This window comes from Ixodes scapularis, unplaced genomic scaffold, assembly GCF_016920785.2.
Source record: "Ixodes scapularis isolate PalLabHiFi unplaced genomic scaffold, ASM1692078v2 PGA_scaffold12__126_contigs__length_90152505, whole genome shotgun sequence".
Taxonomy (NCBI): domain Eukaryota; kingdom Metazoa; phylum Arthropoda; class Arachnida; order Ixodida; family Ixodidae; genus Ixodes; species Ixodes scapularis.
Window position 1 is genome coordinate 32,078,106 of NW_024609838.1, and position 18,085 is coordinate 32,096,190.

At 46.2% G+C, this 18,085-nt stretch overlaps 1 protein-coding gene across 1 annotated transcript in view; it reads right to left on the minus strand.

Annotated features, from left to right (window-relative positions):
- LOC8032095 overlaps positions 1–18,085 on the minus strand; it is a 303,464-nt gene that overhangs the window by 201,469 nt on the left and 83,910 nt on the right. The window lies entirely within an intron of this gene.

Consider the following 18,085-nt stretch of genomic DNA (forward strand, 5'->3'; position numbering starts at 1 on the left):
GTACATAATCGTATATACATTCTATCGTCTTCGTCGGACCAGAACACGGGCACATCCGGGTTCTTATGCAACAGCTACGGCAACAAGAGAAACCATTTTCAAGGGTCACTGTCGCCGCCTTAAAAAAAAAAAAGACTATTGCTGCCGCGTTATTGTCTATCCCTTCGCCAGGTTTCCCCTTTCCCAAACCGTAATCGCGAGGCGCGCCTTCTCTCAGTCCTTCCCAGAAACCCCGCACAATGCCGGCTGCTAGAGAGCAAGACCATGACGAAGCGAAAACGCCGAGCGAAATGTCTGTCGGTCCAGCGCTCCGAACATCGAGAAAGCTGTTCTGAAATGGCGCTCCGTTTCCGTTCGGAATCTCTGAGTCGTGCGGCCTTCTTGATGCTTACATTTACACAAAGGCAATATCGGAGAGTCGTTTAAAGGCCATCGCATTGAACGCAGAAGGCAACGCGCTCTAGTTGTTCTCGCTAGGAAAACAAAAAACAAATAAAAAAAGTCACGCGCTTCTCAAGGTTTCGACGGAGCTGCTACGAGGAATATGCTCTGCGCCAGGTGACGCAACAAATGGCCGATAGTGTTCTTTTCTTTCCTTTTTTTTACCTTTTTTTTTTTTGTTTAAAGTTTAGCTAGGGCACCGAGTTTATTAAACTGACAGCAACATACGTGCTCGCCGGACAAATCAACCGCCTCCCTCTCATCACCTGACTCTACTTTCTCGCTGTAGGTATAAGCAGGAGCGTGATCATGTGGCGAAGAGTCGACGTATGACTGGTCAAACGAGCATGTCGCTTCTACCGCACTGGGAGCTTAGGAGCGAATGGAGCATACGAGGGGAGAAGCCACATACTCGTCATCCTCATCGCTAGGTGGCGCAGGTTGCCACCCGATTAATACGGTTCACCCGTATGCATTCGCCCGTCCATCCATCCGGACAGAGGGAACCAGAAAGCCGGGATCGAATTACTGGTCCAATAGTTGGAAGGCGCATCGGGGAATGTCAGTTAAGAAGTCAACGCAACAAGAAAATATGGGATGCGGCGCGGTTGTGCAGACTTTATCAGTCTCGGAGATGAACAAATTGCTCAAGACGTACACGTCGTAACAGAAAGTTTTTAAGACAGTTTCAGGGGAATGTCTTTGCTGTTCGAGGCGAGGACGGGAGTATCGCGAAGATGTAATGAGCTGTAGGTATGAATGTTGTTAGTGTTGAGAAGGCTCTAGGTATGAGAAAATGAGCGTAATATGTGGAGTGTGAAGAGAGGAGGACGAAACGACTGAGCGCTCGATAATCCCCTTTAAGATGCTTCACCCTCAAGTTGCTAATTGCAGGAATAATTTCGTTTAAGGGCTTGGGTTGTAGCACCGCGAATAACAAGTTGAGAAGGGGGAGGTAACCAAATAACCTATCTCACTGACGGCTGAGATCGCGGACAGAGTCACTACATAATCCGCGCTTCGGAGTAAGACCAGTTGAGGCGTCTGGGTGCTTAAACTCACGGTGCCAGTTTTGCGAAGCTTCGTCTGAAATCGCAAGAAACGCTTGTTTCGTCCTCTTGAAATGTGAATTAAGAGTCCGCGACAGAGAAAACAAACATAGATATAGCCTGAACTTCCTGACACCGCGAACTAAAGCTAACAAGGAGATCGTATTTTCGGTTCGTATAGACCAGTGGTCGCAAACTCATTTGAGCGTGGGGGCCAGATAGCCCGGACTGGGAAGGCCGAGGGCCAACGTTAGACGGGGGGGGGGGTGGGGGGGGGGGGGGTTGAACGATTTGAAAGAGAAGAGACCTTGTGCTCTCTGCTTTTTGTAAACTCAGTTTTGCCTGTGACATTTCTAGATATTATTGGTTTATATGAGTACTTTGGTCCCTGACGTGATGTATTAGCCCCGAGAAGTTCGCGTGGCGCCCCCTTGCGGCGAACCGGAGTGACGTCACGGCGAGGAGGGAATTTTTCCCCGACTCGGCCCGCTCGCCCTGTGAAGGCCATAGACGACGCTAGCTGACGGCGCGCTTGTTTCTATTTAATTTTTTTTCGCATGTTTTTCGTGGGACGTGTACATTTTTATATGTGGCTTTATTGAGGTATGGTCTGTAGCTACAGGCGAAACTTCAACCAACATTTTAAGCATGGTTGACAGAACCGGCAACGCATGAATCACAGCTGGTATATGAAAATAAAGAAATATGGCCACAATTGCAGGATGACTATAGATTTACATCTCGCACAATAAATGCTGCTGATGGTCTGAATGAATTGGCAGGTTATGTATACTATATTTTCTTGTATCTCTGTTTTTAAACAAGATCGCCAAAGCAGAAAAGCTGCATGCTGCTCGAGCAACATGCTAAATACAGTCTGGGTCATGGGGAGAGAATCATAAGTAAGACAGCCCAAGTGCAGGGGCAAAGTAAAAAAAAAAAAAAAAAGAACCTTTATTGTATACAGTGCTTGCATTTGACCTTCTCTGGGTTCGGATAGTATTTCAATGGACTACACGGGTGGTATTTGTGGACTTGTTTATATCAACCCTCAAGTAATGTATAACAAACGTAAGCGAAGGTGTCTAGCTCGTTATTAGCCCCTTAAGCCCTAAAATTGAGAGTTTACTTAAATCGAATTGTCCTGAAGCTAAAATACCAGAAGCTTTTCTCACGCAGACTGTCGCCCTTCACAGGTTCTAAATTTTCTGCTGCTAGTGCTGCATCTACCACTGGACAGACGTTCGAATGCTTGCTTTTACTCCTGTTTTCCTCTGTTGTCAGAGAGTCCAGCTGTAGGATGTTTGGAGGCTGAGGAAGCTTTTGGGGACCTGCAGCAGTGTCTCTTTTAGTTGGAAATAACAATTCAGACTAAACGGTGTATTTTCGGAGTAGGCTGGAATAAAGAATGTCAGGAAAAAGTATAAACATTCCATATTACGGCACTATTGCCGTGCTATAGTTTGGCAGTTCAGTACATATCATACAGACAACTGGGGGCAATTCGGCCGTTTTTGCTGCTACCGTACAAACTAACTTCCAGTAATTGTGCAGCTTCTAAGAAATATGCCTGCATGCGTGTGTAAACTATATAATCAATTCACGAAGAAGCTACATTTATGTAGCTTTATGTAAAACAACCCTGTTCCACGAGCACTTCAAAGAAAACATCTGCGAACCAGCGCATACAGAGTGGCACCGCAAAGTAAGGGTCGCGAGCTAATTTGCCGACCACCCAAAGGCCCATGATATAAATGCCACTTCAAATGCCTTGAAAGCGGGATGTAATATCGTCTTAAATCATAAACGTGCAAGGAACAGAATTCCAGCGTCTGAAACGCTTGCGCCATCGCTTCACCGACCTCTCGCAAGATTGCCTTGTGTCGTGTGGAAGGACGGGGAGGTTCATCGGCGGAATTGCCTCCGCCGATAGCTTTCGGGATTTGTAACGCAATTTTAAAGGTAAAAGGGACAAGCAGGCTTATAAAATGTACGGAAGCACGTCAATATCGGCCTAACTCAGCGTCTTGCACACCAGGTAAACGAAGTCCAGCTCCTCGAAGAGCTTGCGGCACACAACGCCAAACCAGGAAACCGGTGCTGGGAGCCGAGCCGATGGGAGATCGCGGAGCGGAGTACTCGCCCTGACGTCACGGTACACCTCACCCAATCAGGGCGCGGCGACCGCAGCGACGCTTGTGCTCGCTCTCGGGGCTAATAGCAATAATTAAAATCACCCCCCCCCCCCCCCCCCCCCCCCCCCCGCCAACGTGCTCGAACTACAAAAGAGCAAATACATTCACGTTCCCGTTGCTCAGTTCACTGAGAAATTAACCAAGCTCAAAATGTGGTGTTAAAAAACAACCACTTAATTTGGCAGTTCTCGCTTTCCTGACCATTCCTATTACAACACCCATATACTTATCCGAGCTCGTAGCATTATTTTCGGCAGTTGCTCCTGCTGATCGAGAGTTCGCGCAGCCGAGATTCATTCTTCAACAAAGAGCTCGCGTTTGCAGCCTAGTAGCGGAATTGTTGTAAGTTACAAAAAGCTGGGAAGCTAACATGAAACGAAACAAGGGGCAAATGAACACAGACCAGTAAAAACTACGCGGATACGTTAAAAGAGCGGAGATACTTTTCGAGCGAAAATGAATCGGCGAGATGAGATCAGAATGGCATTGCTATTTTCAGCGCTCGAGTCATGGGAACCAGGACTCGTAGCCGGTTGCTTGCGGGCCGCGTCCCAGCGAGTCGCGGGCCGCATGCGGCCCGTGGGCCACGCGTTTGAGACCCCTGATGTAGACCTTTTCCGTGTACTCTCATCCCCATGCCACCTAATATCCGGTATGGGCGACGAAAAATTATTAAAACGTCTCAACCTGTAAATAGTAAAAAAAAAAAAAAAATAGAGGATAGGCAAAATGAGAACGTGTGACGGTTATGCTTTTATCCTAAATGTCTTCTATTGGCGTGGTGACGGCAAAACAATGTTTTCGGCCATACTGGAAGTGACGACAATTTAAGATGGCGGCGCCCTTGCGAAAAAGGTCTATACGTATATCGCTCATCGCGCACACTCCGCGCTATTAAAAAAGTAAATATATATATATATTTTTTTAATACCATATTTTTGGACGTTATGTGCCAAAAAGCTTAGGGATAGTAGAAGAAAAGAGCGCGCGGAGACATCAGAACGCCGACCTCTGATTGGAAGGATTAGTGGGTAGACCTAAAGCAATAGCTGCCTTTGTCTCCGCTACACTCGTCGAACGCGTTAGAACGCGGAGTGCCGGCGTCCGGCGTTTGGTTCTCGCATTCAAATGCGTTCGACGAGTGTACGGGAGACAAATGCATCTAGCTTTAGGTCTACTGCCGAGACCAGCTATAACGAAGTCGGTTATAACGAAATAGCGGCTACAGCGAAGTGATCCCGATTTCCTATTTCCTTTTGCACTTCGTTATAACCGAAGCCGGTTATAACGAAATAGCGGATATAGCGAAGTGACTTCCGATTCCCGTTGACTTCGTTATAACCGGTCTAGACTACCCACAAATTTTAATCAGAGCTCGGCGTTCTGACGTCCACGCGAGCTCTCGCCTCTTCTTGTCCCTCAGCTTCTCGGAGCATTGGCAGCACATGCTCAACCATTAATCTTCCGCCAAGTACAAGCATTTTGTTTTTGAAGAATGTGCAATTATTCACGTTTAACCTATGTTCCAGTCTAAATCAGGATCGTTGTTCCCGCGGGAGACGGCAAGTGGGAGCTATAGTCCTCGGCATGCGCTGCGAACCACGACCAACAATACGGCGTTCCATTGAATACCCCCTAAACTCCTCCCTGAAGATTATCAGAAAAAAAGCTGAAGCGGAACGTAAGAGGTTTTATTTTTTTTTCATTATTCGGTGTGTTTCGGGATAATATATCTTCAGCTGTTCGAAAGTAAAGCACTGGCTAGCATTCCCCCGAATCAAACGCGGTTCAGCCGTATGTATTGATGCATCCATCCATTTATAAAAGTGAATCTAGAACTGGCACGAAATGATGAATTAACCTTCACGTTGTTGTAAAAAAACTATTTACACCATGATTCATTTAACAGTCTCTAGAGATTCATTATCTCTTCCGTGGCGCGCCTCTCTTCCGGGAATGAGTAGTTCTTCAACACGAAAAGCAGAAATAACTCGAACATTTTATTTTTTAAACTTCTTTCGAGTGGGAGTTTTGAATTGTGTAGTTACTATGCTCAAAACGTTGGCTTTAAAATCAGCAAAAAGTGTGCGAATGAAAAAAAAAATACTATCAATCAAGGACTCAGAACTACCCGCTACACTGAATTCTGTCGTCTGCTTCCATAACAAAGAGGCGCCTTTTTTATATTTCAAGCGGTCATAGAAGACGACTCTCAGTATCCGCCAATTCAACTGCAACACGTACTTCAGTGGTCTATAGACCGACATTTCTCGAACAGGCTGAGTTGCTGCGAACTTATGAAACCATTTAGAACTGCGTACCATTTCGCAGTGCTCAGAAGACGGGTAATTCTCAACACTCGCTAACAGAAAACTTGAAACATAAGCGTGGGCGGCATCATGAAGGAAATATCCTATAACCATTTAAAACTCATTTTAACCGCGGCAAGTAAAAACATAATTCATCTCTACGCAAGAGAAAAACGACAAAGAACTACCACATAGTGCATCAGCCTGCTGCCTCTCCCGCTCCTTTTCTGTCGCATACGTTGGTGTGTTTTTTTCGTTGTGGTTTGTTGTGGTGGTTTGCTCTTGTTGATTGTGCTTGTGGTTCGTCCTTGTGGTTTGCCCTTGTGATTTGTCTTGTCCACAGTCCTTGTGGTTAGTTGTTGGGGTTTCTTGTTTTACACCGTAGATGTAGCCGTTCCCGCCAGTAAGGTTCTTCTTTTTATTGTTGTGGTTGTTGTTGTTTGGAACGGAGCGAATGGTTTAGTTCCGCTTTGCTCATATTCCTTTCGCGTCGAGCCTCGGCCAGTCGCCCTTCTCGCGTTCTTGCCAGGAGTGCTCTTCGGCCCGATTCGCCTGCCCGGGTAATGGGAGCTCGATCTTCGTGCGGTAAGACCGAGTTCGACTTGAGGCGGGGAGGGGAAACCCAACGGCGGAAGAGGCTGCCTCCTCTAATGCGGGGTTAGCCGCCGCGCCAAAGGCGGGCTCGGCCACGCTTGCTCTGCGTGCGCGTGTAAACGTACGGCCAGGATTACGGAAGACGCGCCCCCGTTGGGATGCGAGGTCTTGGCCACTGAGCCTCGGAGCTAAGGATGAAAGCGTAGCGCGCATTCGCGGGATGCGAGGCTCTTACTCTAAAGCCTTTGCCTCAATCATGAACCGATCCCTCCACCTTTTATTCGGGTGATGTATTCTTCTTCGTGTTCGGCAATTTATAGTTCGCATTGTTTACAACGCGGGTAAGGGTTATTCCACGACGGTGTGTCGTGGTATATGTTCGCTTTTTAACGTTGAATTTTGACGTTCGCGGTTGTCTACCTTAATTCGTTTCACTTGTTACCTGGTTTGAGCCAAAGCAAGCATCTCGTGCATATTTTTTGTTTTCTTTTGGTACAGGACATGTAATATCTTAATTAGCATGAATGATGTGAAACAAACCGTGGTGAGTTTCGGGTATCTAATTATCGCCCAGCAACCATTGACAATGTGACATTAGCCAATAAAGATGCCGAAGGACGAATCACAAAGGAAAGAGCCTGCTCCGTGATCACGGTCAGTGACCACAGTAAAAAAAAAGGATGGGAAAAGCACAGCCGTACGTCTTCGAAACTCAACTTTCACCCTCCTTAGTCTCCGAAAGGAATCGACAGACAAAACCATGAGCGCGCGCTTTACTAGATAAAGGTAAATAAAATAAATATGGAAGCCACTAAGAACATATATTACTACACTCGAGGTGCATAACCCTCGATAACGAAACAACTTGAGCGGCAGTGACTGCACGCGTTCGTGGAAGCGTCCCTCCTCACGCAAGCCACGACGAGAACGGAACAAAATCGAAACCTGTCGAAGCCAACTACCCATAATTAATTTCTACACGCGTCTGTAATCTCGAGGGAAACACTCCTCCTGTGTATTGGACGAGTAACAAACGACCACGGTAGGCCTAAACGTGCACGCGCTATCCATCTTTGAATAGGAGGCCGAGCCTTTCGCAAGGCGCACGTGAAACCTCCTGCTGTTAGAGGAGTTCAAAACACCATTAACTATGCGGCGTGTTCCCGAAGCACCAGTTCTGCACGATCATGAGGCTCCTTAGGTGGTCGCTCTGCCTTTTTGTCGAGCATTAGCATTGGCGGGTAGCAGCAGCGGCGGCGGCCTGCAGATCACGTAACTCTGGTCTCATTTAAAAAGCTCAGGTGTACGGCGAAAAAAAAAAGCAAAAACATTCACGCACGTACGCGCGCGTGCGCGCGAAAATACAGCGTCATGATCAACTTCAAATTGACCCCCTTTGGTACGCGGGCGACTTGGAGGAGATGCTGAATCGTGAGTCAGCAATTGCCGTAGTTTTTTTTCTGTTTTTGTTTTGTTTTTACACAAGTATTACTGGGAAGACTCAGTGGACACCTCTGACACAAAGTTAAGAATACGCCAAATAAACACCACCACGGGATCAGCTACGGCATCTAATCATTCCGCGCACCAGCCAGGGTCCCTTATCAGGGGCCCTAATCTGGACACTTGGCGAGAAAGTCGGGCGAGAAATCTGGCGGCTGTGATTGGCCAACGCCGCACTTGACCTTGGCGCCGGCCAATCAGAACCGCCGTATTTCTCATCGACTTTTTTTCGCCAAATGTCCAGATTAGTGCCCCATGACAAGCAGAAGCCACGCCAAGACATGTGCACGTCAGCACGACGGGCGCCTCTGGAGTGGACTATACTTTGCGCATCGCGGAGGAGAAGTGGCTGGCGGTAATCAGGCGGTGGCAGAAGCTTCCGGAGCTCAATGTGGTCAGCCAGCGCGGCACTGATAAAAATAGCGCTCCACTCTGACCAATTCACCCAAAAGTGCATTGGGCACGCATTGCTTTTTGTGGGCGCCAATCTTGGAAACAAATTACGATGACGCATCGTCGTCGCTTTCCGTGACGTCATTAAAATAGAGTGCGTTCGCATTGAGTGACATGTCACGCCATTATTAACATAAAAAAAAAGAACGTGGGAAGATTCGAGCATCTCATTATCACTCAGCAGCAAATGAGATTGCGGCATTAGGTCCCGAGCATCTTCTAATCGTTTCCCAGCCAATCATATTGCAGCATTGGCCGAAAAGAATGTCACCAAAGAACGAATCACGAAGCAAGCAGTGTAAACACCTAAAACAACAACCAACAATTTTTTTTTCTCCTTTATTGTAAGGTTTTTAGTAACCGAATGTTCACCTTTCCGGTACTTATCACCAAAAATGCCGACTCTCTGGACTGTGGACGCATGCGCGACGTTAGAAATTCTGCTGAAGAGGATACCGCATGCACTAAGTGTATAAAAAAAAATGGGAATGCGCTGAAGGCGGAGGTTGGAATGGCCTATAACACGAACAGACGAGAAACACCCGAGCCAGAGCCGTATATGTAGAGAGTTTGGTCAATGGGAGGTGCGGGCAGAGTCAGGGCGTGCGGCAGAGTCGGAAAGAGGGCTTGGCATGCTCTCTTGACCAGCCAGAAGCCGAAAAGAATCCCCTAGCGGTGGTAGCGACAAACAGTTCTGATCAAAAGTCTATGTTCGGATATGGTTTTAATAAGCGCGTAAGAGTGAAGGGTAGTAACTCTTTGTTGTTGAAAAGAGGGTGCACGTGTTGTTTTGATCATGATCATGCAGAAAGATGTAAGAAACGAATGCGCCGCGCAACTCTGTTTTGCGCGGACAGAGTGTGACCGTTCGGACGGCAGATTCCTGGCCCTGGGCGCTTGGCGTACGGATCATGTCGATCGTTTCGCTAGTCGCACTCTTCCACCATCATTCTGGATTAACGTGATTGAAACATCACGTGTACCATATTTTCAGTCACCGAGAGTTACTCCCATGCAGTTATCAGGTTTGTTTCTCGCGACCACCACCAGGGTATTATTTCCGGCTTCTGGTTGGTCACATTCAAATTTCTGAAGACGCCCTGGAACACGCCCAGCCCGCTTTCGGCCAATGGCACCTCCTCATTTGTCTCCTATACTTCCCAACGAATGGCCAAACTCTCTACATTTACGGCTCTGACCCGACCGACCCTCTTCTCTGAGTTCCGTCGAATCCAACATACCCCTTTCGAAATACTGCCCTCTGTTGGCAGCTGTAGAATCCCTGCACATTGTCGGCCTAAAACCGCAAAGTCAGGGTAAACTTTATCCGTTTGGTATGAGCAGAAGAGAAAACGCACCCACAGAAAAAAAATGTGATAAACGCAATGACGTTGCACTTTCGACAATATTTTATTGGCTCGTCGGGTCCTATATAGCGTTGGCCGTGCTCCGACGTTCGTTATCTTATGGAATGACTTGCACGTTCCACGATGCCTGTTGTTCCGCCATTGTGCAGGGGTTCTGGCACTCTAATAACCGGCACACGGTTTTCGCAAGGGGACTACGTGGAGCACAAGTTCGTCTGCTTCTTGAAATAACGTCGCGACGATGTCAGAACGCGGAGCTCTCATTGGCTGATTGAAAGAAATAGCGGGTAGACCTCAAGGCATTTGGCATTGAGGTCTACCAACTATCCTTTCAATCAAAGCCAATCAGCTCGGCGTCGTTCTGACGTTATTGCAACTTCTGAGCAAAAAGCAGACGAACTTGCGCTCCTGCCGGAGAATATCAACGAAACTCATTGCGTCTGCAGCTGAAGTAATAATTTCTGAGTGTGAGCGTCTTGACTACTCATCAAAGTTGACTTAAAATCCGAAATTGTACATTGCGGCGTTTTTTTGCATATTCAGCGAAAAAAAAAAAAAAAAAGCTCTTAATTTTGACATTATTTTTTTTTTAATATTATGTATGGCAATGAACGAAGCCTATTAATCGACTAGTTATTCGATTACAGAGTGCCGATTAAACGGGTTAAATTTTTAATCGACGCTCAGCCCTATTACTAATATTACTATAATTATTATTATGGTGATGGTGATGAAGATAATGTTTGCGATTACTTGAATCCCCTAGGGGGCAGTTCTGACGAGCCTCATTTTTATCATCGCTTCCCAGCTGATGATATTGTGGCTTTTTCCGACAAGAAGGCCGAAGATCGAATCATGGAGCAAGAGGCGTTGACGTACTAAGTGACGTCCTGCGTTGCCTAAGCCGTCGCAAACAATAAAAAAAAAAAAGAAAAAAAAATTCAGCGGAATTTGTTTGTCCCCTGCCTCAATTAGTCGAATTGGCCCGACGAGACAGTTTCGTAACAGCGTTTTCCTTACGCCCGATTGGTCGTCCCGTCTTGCAGCCTCGATGCCTGTTTGTCTGCGACTCCACAACACATCTGGTCCGTTCTGCAGTTCACAACGTATCCGTTCTATCTCCGTCCGAGACAGAAAACAGTGCCACATCCCCGCGCGCATGTGTATATATATCATTGTCGCTACTACCATCATCGTCATCATTCTCAAGCGAATCGTTTAGTAGTCGTCCCGGCAGGGTCGCTCGCAGGAAAAACTTCGAGCCGCCACCGCCGGCGCGGCGTTTGCACAGCCATCCGTCCGTCTAATGAGATTATTACGGCCGAGCGTGACTAGCACTTTTTGTTTTGTTTTTTTCTTTCGCCGTCTCTCGGCTGGGCTGGTAATGAAACGGAAAGATTACCAGCCACGACTAAAGGTTCAACGGTCCTAACGCAAATGAATCCCTGCAACCGGCCTGCTTCTTGCAACTTTGTTTCTTTGTTTCTTTTTTCTTTTTGCACTGGTTATACTGGAAGCAACGCGCTCGTTGAACCAAGCTTCTGCCACGTTATATCACGCTCCCGCCCATATACCTACGCGCAGAAAAGGCATGTGTCACGTGTTGAAAGGGAGTCTTCTGATTGGTCCGGCGAGCACGTAGGGTTCCAGTGCACTGTCAGCTTAGTAGGTGAACGGACTTTGTAGTTTTCTGTACCGCGGAGTGTGAGAGAGAGTGAGAAGTAACGCGTGGCCTCTGAACAACCTTGAGAAAAGGATCCGCCGACTAAGGGACAATAAAGTTCAATTAGCGGGGCCGTAAGAAGTGCCCGCGCTTCTCATAAATTGTGGAGGATTTGTGCCCCCGCGAGTTCTGCGAGAACACGAAAATCCTTTCGGGGAGGGGACGGCGTGGTTTAGGGATTGCTCTAGTGAGTCAGGCAGCACGTTTTATGTGTTATATACCGCCATTAGTCGTTTTTGTTTTTGTTTGTTACGACGTGGATTTTGTGGCAGTCGGATTATAGCGTGCCCGTTGAGTGAGTGTGGGCCCGTTCTAGGTTTCTGGCTGCCATTTTTGTTCTCGCGAGAAGCCGGGGAAAATTAAAACCGGTGCGTCGGTGCTATACGTATACTTGTACGTGATGTGTCCGTAAAGTAAGGGTGCTAAGTAAAATTTACCGGTAGTTTTGTGCGGTAATATGTCTGTGATTTACTTGTTTGCGTCGTTGTAGTTACCTTGGCCTCTGTGTAACCGACTGGCAATTAGTCAAGCGCTAAATAAAAAAAAAATAAAGAAATAATACTGACAGCGACACCGCTTAGACAGCTCGAATAGATGCATTAGTTGGTTACAAAAAGATAGAAAAAAGAGCGAGGACATGTTTCTTCGTCTAATTGCGCCGTATTTTATTCCTTATCACTCGCGTCTTTTGTAGCTTCGTGCCTCTGGCCTTCTGCGCCATAACATTACAAAGTCAACAACCTGGATATCTGCTATGCAACCACTTATTGCGGTACTTTCTTTTGCGTGTAATTAATCGTAATTATTTATTTTGAGGTTGATGTTATTGTGTTGAGGTTGATTAACTCAATTTTTGTATATCTTTTTTTTTCTGACACAACGCTGCCTCTGTTTGTATTTTGTTTTCAATCGGGCCATGTTCACTTTGGGTACCTTAGAAAATCTAGTTATGCCCCCTGTTTGTTATAGACCACGCTGTGTCGGCACATGTTTCATTAAACATTCCATTCCGATTGAACCTGCCCACTCGCTCAATATCCATTTCGGTTGGACATTCAGTCTCGTTGAACATCAAGGCTACAAACGATTTCGAGAGTATATATCACCGAAGAGCGATAACGAATGTTTACAGTATAATTAATACAACATTGGCCACTGGCACCGTTCTACATGGTCGTGTGCTTCTAAAATACCATCGATTCTGTACCCTAAATGCATTTCTTGTCGATATCCTAAAAATTACATAACAACAATGTGCGGCTCGTTCTACACTCTAAAAAAAGCCCGTGTGTCTGCTTTCCCGCAGAACACTCGGAGAGCTAATCACCGCAACTCAGCGAATGACGATGCGGAAACGTATCTTTAGACCAAAAAACGCAGTCTAAGTTGTGACATCAAGCAATGCAAAACGTCACGCTTGCATTGCTTAATGTCCCAACTCAGACTGCGGTTTTTGGTCTGAACACATGTTTCGGCATCGTCATTTGCTCAGTTGCCTCCGTAAGTTGCGCTTATTGGCTCTCCGAGTGTTGTGCGGGAAAGTAGAAGCACGGACTTTTTTTAGAGTGAATAGCTCATACGATAAAAAGTGATAAAAAGCCAACATCGCTTTAGCGGCAGTCAATGTCTCCTTACTTGTTTTAGAACATTTATTAAAATTTTTACTTTTATATATTTTCGAAACTGCGCAGTTCCTGGAAAAACGACAGCTTCGTAACGATTTTTATGTGTGTTTAGAAGTCAGAATTGCTTAGGATTTGTGTACCAATGGATGTAGAAAAAGAAAAGCCGTTTCGAGAATGTGACATTAACGAACGAAACCTGTTAAAAACACACACAAAAGAAATTATGCATTACGAGTCTATATTTTTAATGAAAATCCCGTTTGCATCAACCATGCAAATACAACATCCGTAACGATTCTCTCTCCTCGACAATATTGAGCGAAGTACAAAACGAAATAAAACGACGTCTTCACATGCAGCGAGCGAAAATCGCACCCAAACAAACGCCTATCGAGCCTTCTGCAAACTCGGGATCAATCGATACCCGGAGATTTTCGTACGTATAAACAGTCGAGAGCAACAAAACAAACAAAAAGAGCCGAAACCTGCAGCAGTGACGCGTGTTTACACTCAAAAGCTTTACCATGCATATTCCCGGAGGCACTTTGCCCCTTTGTCGGCGGCAGAGGCATTATACGCAGGCGCTTTCGAGTCCTAGATTATCTATGGGCTCTTTCTGTGTTGTCTGAGGCGAATCTTGCATTTGTTTTGAACGCGAGCGCGTTTGGAGATCGGAAGTCCCCGCGTACGGACTCGGCGTTGCGACGGGGAAGAGGATCCGAATTTTTTCCCTCCCGGAATTGATTGCATCGATTGAATATTCGGATCTTCGGAGCTTTTGGCCGGAAAAGCAAGCGCCCGGGTGTACAGACCAAGGGTCTCAACCCCATTTGAGTATGGGGCGCCAGATAGCCCACCCCGGAAGGTCGGACGTTAGAATGGAAGGGAAAATAGAGGAATGGTGTTTGCGGTGACTTATTTATCTTTGATTTGCTTATACGACCACTTTGGCCACAGAGCTGATATGATGGCAAGATATTAAAACGGCAATATGATCGCCGCGCTCATAGCTTTATTTTTGGCGATTCCTTCTGCTGAGAGAAAGTTCGTGCAGTCGAGCTGCGTCTTTGAGTGAAGAGCTTGTGTCTGCCGCCTAGAAGCGGTATTGTGGTTCCGGTTGATTTGTGAAAAAGGGCAGTGTGGGAATTAACTATTTAGACAAAGCAATACTGAGGCTCCAAATGATAACAAAATATTGCAAAATGTGTGAACAAATTGTGTGAGCCCACCGAGGGAAATGAATCGACGATAAGCAACTATTATTTACGGCGAATGTAGCGCTTGATGGCATGGGAACGGGGCTGGCAGCCGCGAGATGCCTGCGGGCCGCATGCGGCCCGCAGGCTGCGTGTTTGAGGCCCCTGCTATAGAGACGATCGCAAGCAACCGCGCTTCAAGCGCTAGTCTAGCCACCGTGGATGGAAAGCGCTTTGTTTGGGCGACATTCTAGAAACGGTGGCTGCGCCTCAGCGATGCTCGACTATCAGATGATCTACCCACACCAGTAGCAAGATGGCGGCGCCCAGAGAGCGTCACTTGTAAACGTCTATGAGATGAGAGAGCGCGGGGAAGTCAGAGCGCCGAGCTCCGATTGGAAGGATTAGGGGGTAGACGCGAAGGCGAGCTGCCCTTGTCTCTACCCAATGTCACCTTCCATCCAGAGCGATCAAGAGCGTCGTCTGCTCCTCGCGGAGTGTCCCGCGTTCGAACTCTGGTCGCACCCGTTCGGCGCACGAATAGTGAGTAGATGACAAAGGCAGCACGCCTCATGCGTCTAACCACTAACCTTTCCAATTAGAGCACGGTGCTCCGGCATCGACGTCACCGCACGCTTTCATCACCTCCCTTCCCCTTAGTTTTTCTCCATAAATAGGCTCGCGCTTGGATTGGAGTTTCGAGTGTCGCCAAAGTTTAAGAAGCGCTCTCCACATTTAGACGCTCAACGTTAAACGCTGACTTTTCGAGCGGCACATCGGGCTGCTTTATGAATACCATTTGGCCTTTAACAGCTTACGTGGTTTAAAACGTGTGGTTGAGGACGTCTTAGAGCTTGGAAACTTTCGCATACGACTGACATTTCCGTTTCTTTCTTTTACTGTACAAATGTTTAACCTTCGCCTTAAAGGGACACTACAACGAAATTTCGGCGCTCATTTTTTGGTCTATATGTGTTCAAAGGAGCAGCATCACATCGAACATACCAATATCTTGTTAAAAAAGTCACGAAAAGGAATTTTAAAACGAATTAAACGATTAGCAAAGAGCACCTGGTGGATGTCGCTAACGTCTCGCTTGTAATGCCCGTCTAGGAACATTGACAGCTAGTGACGGAGGTTGTCTCGCCTCCGGCCACGACGAGAGAAGAGGGGCAGGAGGAACTCCCCTCTTCCCGAGAATGCCTTTTCTGTGTCGCAGAAGTCGCTATTGTCCCCCTACAAGATTACAGAAGATTAACCCGTCACTCAAAATTCATAAAAAAGCAGCTGCTTCGATGGCTGGAACGACTAGGCCATCCTCTCGACGTTAGCCTCGCCGTAGCTTTGCTCGTCTTGAGACGACCTACGTCACGATTGCGTTGGATGTCACGTGGTCTCCGCTGGGCCTTCTCCGAGCGCTTGCCAGAGTGGAACGTTTATAACGAAAGATACAGTCACCAGGCTCAAAATACAAACGTGCGATTGTCATTTACGGATATTGTGGATCATATTCAATCTATTTTTGAACACGACGGGAATATTTCAAATTTCGTTGAAGTATCCCTTTAAAAGACAAAAAAAAAAATTTAAACTGCTGCAAAAACCAAAGTTAAACTTTTTTTTTTTCAGATGCTTTTATTTGGGAACGGTGGATTTGTTATAGGCGTCTAGATGTGGCTACCAATACAAAACAAAATTGTTTCCTTCAACTTTACAAGGCCAACTATATAGTTGCGTTCGAGAGAGAGCCAACTTAACCATCGTAGGAAACTGAGACGAGAACAGAAACTTCATCCTCGTTTTATGACATTTTTCTAGTTGGCCGCACATTGTAGGCGATAGCGCGGCAAACTCCAACAACAACAGCCTATAGCTGGAACCTCCGCAACACTAAGGTGAATGCACCCGAAGCAACGCCTACCCCCCTATCGGTTCTATACATAGGAGCGCCAAACAAGGTACTAAAATCAACCCATCCTCCCACCCTTAAGGAGCAGACGTGGTTTTCTCCATAAAACCTCCTTCTCCTTTGGCAGCCAAGGAAATTGTGTGCGTGTCTGTGCGTTAGGGTGCGTTTGTGTGTGTGTGTGTGGAGCGGATATCTTCTCGTAAAAAAAAAATGCAAACAGTCACTAACGAAAAACAATTCCTTTTTTTGCGTGTGTTTAGTCGTTGGCTCGTCGTCAGCGTCCAAAAGAAGACGAAAATTGTTAATAGCGTAGCCGGTCCCATTCATATTGTACGGCACCTCTTCGTCTAACAATCTCGACAGGCTGTGAGCTCCCCTTATTATTTTTCTCTTGTTTTGTTGGATACTCTGGGTTCGTATACAAAAAGGAAAGAAAACAAAATTGCTACTTATACCCGCTTTTTATGGGCCTATTCAGACCCGATCCGTTCGAGCCCCGTACACAGCGAAGCAGCCATATCATATCACGCACGCACAGACAGGGAACGATACTGTGTTTATATAAAAAGAAATGATGAGAAATAGAAAAAAAAAGAGTAATAAAAGAGGCGGACATTGCATCGGCGAAATTAATTGGAAAGCTATCGAAGCGCGCCGCTACTATACGTGAAAAATAGGAGCTAATCAGAGGAGGTACAGCTCTAGGGTGGGTCGGACACGACACGAGGATTGGATATTCCGTGGCCGTTCTCCGCCGCTGAAGCGAAGCCCCCCTCCTGCCTACGTTGCCCCAGCGGTGACCGGCTCGGCCCGGCAGCGTTGGCGTACGCTCTGGGTGTATAGGCCCTTTCATATTGGGTTGTTGGTTATTATTAAAAGGCCACGACAAGATGTCATAAAAAAAAATGCGTGCGTGTTGTTTATATTTTATTTATTTTACGACGATACGTTATCGACCTCGTTTACTTTCTTGTTATTAAAAGAAAAAATAAAAATATTAAAGAGAAAGGCAGAACCAGGAGAAAGTTATTCGGCATTAATCGTCCGCGCAACCTGTGCCATGGGTTTAACCTATGGTTTTAACAAACATAGGAGCCTTAATTACGGTGTGGATAATGACGTGGAGTACGAAGATAAAAGACGTGATAGTAAGAATTAATAACCGGGAGCGTGCGTTCACTTTTAAGCCTACCCATTTGACCTCCATCTCCTCCAACGAAATAATTTTATTGAAATACCTGCGGTGGAACTAGGGGCTCTAGCCCAAAACGACCGTAGTTAAAACAGTTATACGAACGTGTCCAATAAGCACGTGGGAACTCATATAAGACCGTGCAATAAATTATATATGCCTGATATAATTCACGTAAATTCAGATATGTTTATCAGTCACGTAATAACTCTTTTTTTTTTCTAATTTCAACAGCTCCTTGGTGAGAAAAAAGTATACGAAGGAGTCCGGTAAACATGAGAACATATGAGATTATATAAGAATTAAGTTTTGATATGCTTACTAAACAAATCATATATGAAATGTTTCTTTTTTTCAAAGGAAAGGACTACCCAACTCGGCATACGCCATGCATGGTCACCGAACATAAACTTACACACGTTGTTTCCACCGATCCACGCACTTCACACAACACCGACAACTTAAAACCGCCACAATAGGCCTCCTGATTTCTTATCGTTACCCGGAACTATTTTGCGACAGTGGTTCT